Source organism: Corvus brachyrhynchos, unplaced genomic scaffold (assembly GCF_000691975.1).
Source record: "Corvus brachyrhynchos isolate BGI_N302 unplaced genomic scaffold, ASM69197v1 scaffold365, whole genome shotgun sequence".
In the NCBI taxonomy this organism is placed as follows: Eukaryota; Metazoa; Chordata; class Aves; order Passeriformes; family Corvidae; genus Corvus; species Corvus brachyrhynchos.
This window is the reverse complement of record NW_008239544.1, coordinates 2263576-2269107: the sequence shown is the minus strand read 5'-3', so window position 1 is coordinate 2269107 and position 5532 is coordinate 2263576. Positions and strand designations below refer to the sequence as shown.

The window sequence follows — 5532 nt, the reverse complement described above, 5'->3', positions numbered from 1 at the left end:
GGAGGAGAAGGAGAAGGAGGAGAAGGAGAAGGAGGAGAAGGAGAAGGAGGAGAAGGAGAAGGAGGAGAAGGAGAAGGAGGAGAAGGAGAAGGAGGAGAAGGAGAAGGAGGAGAAGGAGAAGGAGGAGAAGGAGAAGGAGGAGAAGGAGAAGGAGGAGAAGGAGAAGGAGGAGAAGGAGAAGGAGGAGAAGGAGAAGGAGGAGAAGGAGAAGGAGGAGAAGGAGAAGGAGGAGAAGGAGAAGGAGGAGAAGGAGAAGGAGGAGAAGGAGAAGGAGGAGAAGGAGAAGGAGGAGAAGGAGAAGGAGGAGAAGGAGAAGGAGGAGAAGGAGAAGGAGGAGAAGGAGAAGGAGGAGAAGGAGAAGGAGGAGAAGGAGAAGGAGGAGAAGGAGAAGGAGGAGAAGGAGAAGGAGGAGAAGGAGAAGGAGGAGAAGGAGAAGGAGGAGAAGGAGAAGGAGGAGAAGGAGAAGGAGGAGAAGGAGAAGGAGGAGAAGGAGAAGGAGGAGAAGGAGAAGGAGGAGAAGGAGAAGGAGGAGAAGGAGAAGGAGGAGAAGGAGAAGGAGGAGAAGGAGAAGGAGGAGAAGGAGAAGGAGGAGAAGGAGAAGGAGGAGAAGGAGAAGGAGGAGAAGGAGAAGGAGGAGAAGGAGAAGGAGGAGAAGGAGAAGGAGGAGAAGGAGAAGGAGGAGAAGGAGAAGGAGGAGAAGGAGAAGGAGGAGAAGGAGAAGGAGGAGAAGGAGAAGGAGGAGAAGGAGAAGGAGGAGAAGGAGAAGGAGGAGAAGGAGAAGGAGGAGAAGGAGAAGGAGGAGAAGGAGAAGGAGGAGAAGGAGAAGGAGGAGAAGGAGAAGGAGGAGAAGGAGAAGGAGGAGAAGGAGAAGGAGGAGAAGGAGAAGGAGGAGAAGGAGAAGGAGGAGAAGGAGAAGGAGGAGAAGGAGAAGGAGGAGAAGGAGAAGGAGGAGAAGGAGAAGGAGGAGAAGGAGAAGGAGGAGAAGGAGAAGGAGGAGAAGGAGAAGGAGGAGAAGGAGAAGGAGGAGAAGGAGAAGGAGGAGAAGGAGAAGGAGGAGAAGGAGAAGGAGGAGAAGGAGAAGGAGGAGAAGGAGAAGGAGGAGAAGGAGAAGGAGGAGAAGGAGAAGGAGGAGAAGGAGAAGGAGGAGAAGGAGAAGGAGAAGGAGAAGGAGGAGAAGGAGAAGGAGAAGGAGAAGGAGAAGGAGAAGGAGAAGGAGAAGGAGAAGGAGAAGGAGAAGGAGAAGGAGAAGGAGAAGGAGAAGGAGAAGGAGAAGGAGAAGGAGAAGGAGAAGGAGAAGGAGAAGGAGAAGGAGAAGGAGAAGGAGAAGGAGAAGGAGAAGGAGAAGGAGAAGGAGAAGGAGAAGGAGAAGGAGAAGGAGAAGGAGAAGGAGAAGGAGAAGGAGAAGGAGAAGGAGAAGGAGAAGGAGAAGGAGAAGGAGAAGGAGAAGGAGAAGGAGAAGGAGAAGGAGAAGGAGAAGGAGAAGGAGAAGGAGAAGGAGAAGGAGAAGGAGAAGGAGAAGGAGAAGGAGAAGGAGAAGGAGAAGGAGAAGGAGAAGGAGAAGGAGAAGGAGAAGGAGAAGGAGAAGGAGAAGGAGAAGGAGAAGGAGAAGGAGAAGGAGAAGGAGAAGGAGAAGGAGAAGGAGAAGGAGAAGGAGAAGGAGAAGGAGAAGGAGAAGGAGAAGGAGAAGGAGAAGGAGAAGGAGAAGGAGAAGGAGAAGGAGAAGGAGAAGGAGAAGGAGAAGGAGAAGGAGAAGGAGAAGGAGAAGGAGAAGGAGAAGGAGAAGGAGAAGGAGAAGGAGAAGGAGAAGGAGAAGGAGAAGGAGAAGGAGAAGGAGAAGGAGAAGGAGAAGGAGAAGGAGAAGGAGAAGGAGAAGGAGAAGGAGAAGGAGAAGGAGAAGGAGAAGGAGGAGAAAGGGCCCAAAGTAACTGCACAGCGAATTTCCTTACCATGAGCCAGGCTCATTCCCTGAGCTGACCAATATCTCTGAGCTCCCCTTCATGGCACAGCCCTGCCAGTAAAGAACAGAAGTTCCTGCTGCTCCCACTGGAATTCTGTAGCGTGCCTGGCATTCCATACGTTCTGCTGCCTGAGAATTCCTGCAGCCGTCCTTGGGAAGAGCAGTTCACTGCCACAGGAGGAACAAGAGGAAAGCAGTTGCCACTCTCGGGTTCTGTGCTCTGTAAAAAGTAAAACCAGATCAAGATCAAAGCTCCATAAAGCTGGAACCATCTCCAACCTCGGGACAGCCCTTCTGTGGGAAAAGCGGGGATGGGCAATTAGGAAGGAGATCATCATGCACATGGGCAAGGGGGGGGAATTAAATTCTGTTGCTTTCTGATTGAGGCCTGCTTCAATTTGCAGCCTTTATAATATCAGTTTAATGGGACTTTTTGTGCTTTAAAGAGGTTTTTATTAGCTGGGGGTTGTCCCTGCCTGGACTGAGGCACAGCACAATGAGTCTCCTGCCTCCTGAAGCCGTGTCGTTATCCCAGCATCTGAAATTAAAAACCAGCACTCTGGGAAACCTCTCTACTCTGAGGAGAAGTGTGTTTGGGTCTGTGGAGAGCCTGGAACAGCTCTGAGAGACACCAAACATCCTGTGGATCCCAATGAACAGCAAAACATTCCAGCAGCTCCTTCCAACACCGCCCTTGTAGGGAACTCTGTCACCCCAGTGGGTATTTGTGGGAGTAAGGAAGAAATCCCACTGATGACCTCAGTGTGATCACCTCTGGTTCGTCTGGGGATAAATCTCCTTTATCCTTCTGGGAGAATAAAGGAATCCAATGCTGCCTTAATCCCCTGCTCCTCGGAGTCTGGATTTCCAGAATCCATCTCCTGGCCCAGCATGGGAAGGGTTGTCCAGCGCTGGAACAGCTGCCCAGGGCAGTGGTGGAGTCACCAACCCTGGAAGTGCTCATAAAATACATGGATATGGCACTTGAGTGTTCATAAAATACATGGGGAAATACATGCGGAAATATAGGGATAAATACAGGGGGAAATACGTGGATAAATATATGGATAAATGTATATGGATAAACATAGATGGATAAGCCATGGATAAACATACGGATAAATATAGGGATAAATATGTATGGATAAATATGTATGGATAAATACAGACCTTGCCTCCCTGAACGCCAGGAGAGCCGGTGTTTTACCCAGATCCCAGTGCCCTGCACGGCTGCGCTGACACGAGCGCAAACTGATCGCCCCGGCCAGCACCATCCCTAATTTGCCTCCCACGGCACGCCAAGCGGCCCCAAACCACCCCAGCGTGTCTGTGCCGGGGCCAGGGCCTGCCCCGAGCCCGACCAGAGGCTGTCACCCAGCCCTGCACCAGCTCCCACCCCTGGCAGAGCTGGGAATGCACTGAGAGCTCGGCTCCCCGGGCTCCCCAGCACCCAAACCGCTCCTCACACACACAGAAATGCCCAACCTGCCCCTCTGGGCACAGCCAAACACCACAATTCCATCATCCCCAAGGAACTCTGGCACTTGCCTCTTCACCTCTGCCCATTTCCAGTAGCCGGGGCTAGGACCGGCCTGTCAGAAAGAGCATTCCCTAGCCAGTTCATCCCAGCCCAGAGGAGAAGAGGAGCCTGTCCCTGACCCACACCATGGGCAGGACAAGGGGGGCCCTAGCTGGCTTTGCCTACTCCAACACCAAAGCTCTTGGTCCCAAAGATGGGGCGAGTTCAGTGGTTTTTCCTGTCCTGAAAGAGAGCACAAAAGGGAAGTTAATCCCACTGTAGAATCCAAGACTCCTGCATTTCATATTTCTGCTCTGATTGCTCACCGTGCAGTTTTAGCCATGGCAAAAAAAAGGAGAATGACACCATATCAAATAAAAAGTTGATTAATCCACGTAGGGGCTGTGGAGAGAAGGATACAAAGGAACTTTTCCATGATTTTGGGGCTTGAAGAGGGAGTGAATTTCCCTCGAAGCTGGGAAGGGCCTGAGGATGATAAAGCAAAGGAGCAGCTTCATCTCTCCCTGGCAGAGAGCTCTGGGCTCCATTATGGATACAAATCAATCCCAGCAGGATTTCAAAGGGTTTCTTTAGGATGTCAGGTCCCTCTTTATCAGATCCCTGCTGGGATTCAGGGCCTGCCTGGTCACGGGCTGCTTTGATAAGGGCTGGATTTAAATCCCAGATCTGAGAGCAGACATGAAAGTTCCCTGGGTTTCTAAGGGTTGAAAAGCTCGAGCTGGATTCGCTGCAGAGCTGAAAAGTCAGGATAAGAGAGAGCAAGGAGTGGCCAGCAGGCTCAGGCTCCTGCTCATGCCCCTGGGACCCATGGGATCCATAGGATCCGTGGCCTCTGGCACGCTGCTCCAGCACCCTGCAGGGTGACTGACAGCCGGGCAGGGGAAGGAGCCACCAGCAGCTCTGCGATGTGCACCATCGTTCACCTTGCACGTGGCCTAAACAGCCACCAAGCACCGATGGACTGACTGAGCCGAAAATATCGGAGAGATCTCAGTTTGCACTCCAAATTCCCTGCAGCCTGTTCCCTTCCTGCTCCATCCCTTGAAGCAGCAAGAGTGGAATTCCTCCCGTGGTTGCTCTTTCCATCCTGTTTTCCACTCAACAAGAAAAAGCAGACACTTGAACAGGAGTAAAAGCCCCAAACCCACAAAAAAGCACATTCTCAGCATCACTAATCCCTGCCAAATTGCCAGGAACCTTCCAAAACTACATCCAAGCTTGGAAACAGGGAGCCAGTTGTTTGTTTAAGCAGCTATTGATCCAGTCTCTTCCAGCTAATTAAACTATTCACTATTTAAACTCATTAAACTGCTCATCCTGCTCCTGGCAGCCAGAGGCAAAGAAGAAATCGTGTCTAGATTAAATGGTGATGGTGAATGTGCCCATGCCAGTCCTTGGAGAGGTTGGAATTGCATCCCTGTTCCTCTGCTCTCTTTTCCTTCCTTTTTCCTGCAGTGATTCCCACCCGGATTCCTCAGCTCCAGCTCTCTGAGCAGCCTCACGGGGAGCATTTCATCCCCTTGGAGCCAACTCCATTTGTTGCATCCTTCATGCCTCAACCACCCCTAAAAGCAGGGAAGTGCTGATGGGCAGTGCAGCTGCTTCCACTCGGGAATGTTTCCAGTGGAACAGGGAGGGAATTCTGAGAAGCTTCCACCCACTGCACGTTATTGCTGGATAAAAGGTGAGGCAGCAAAGGATCAACAAAGGGAGATTTCAGCAAGACAAAGTCCAGACAAAGAGGCTGCCAAGTGTGGCTGGAGCTGCTAAACTGGGAAAACTGCAAGGTCAGGCTGTGGGAACATGGATTATACTGAGGTCTGGAACCGGTGTTGGGAAGAGAGGGAGAAGGCGAAGGAGGCGAAGGAGGCGGAGGAGGCGGCGGAGGCGGCGGCGGAGTAGGAGGAGGAGTAGGAGGAGGAGGAGGAGAAAGGGCCCAAAGTAACTGCACAGCGAATTTCCTTACCATGAGCCAGGCTCATTCCCTGAGCTGACCAATATCTCTGAGCTCCCCTTCATGGCACAGCCCTGCCAG

General features: G+C 51.8%; 1 protein-coding gene across 7 annotated transcripts in view; it reads right to left on the bottom strand.

Moving 5' to 3' along the window:
* Positions 1-1937: 1937 nt before the first annotated feature.
* Positions 1938-5532, bottom strand: part of LOC103620547 (carbohydrate sulfotransferase 5) — an 18073-nt gene continuing 14478 nt past the window's right edge. For 3 of the 7 annotated variants that reach the window (XM_017741379.1, XM_017741378.1, XM_017741377.1), the window contains one exon: positions 1938-2177. The gene's annotated coding sequence lies outside the window, so the exon portion shown is untranslated. Of the gene's footprint in view, positions 2178-2729; positions 2877-3287; positions 3720-3802; positions 3879-5463 lie in introns of those variants that run through there. The other 4 variants (XR_001864338.1, XR_001864340.1, XR_001864339.1 and 1 more) reach the window with 4 other exon arrangements.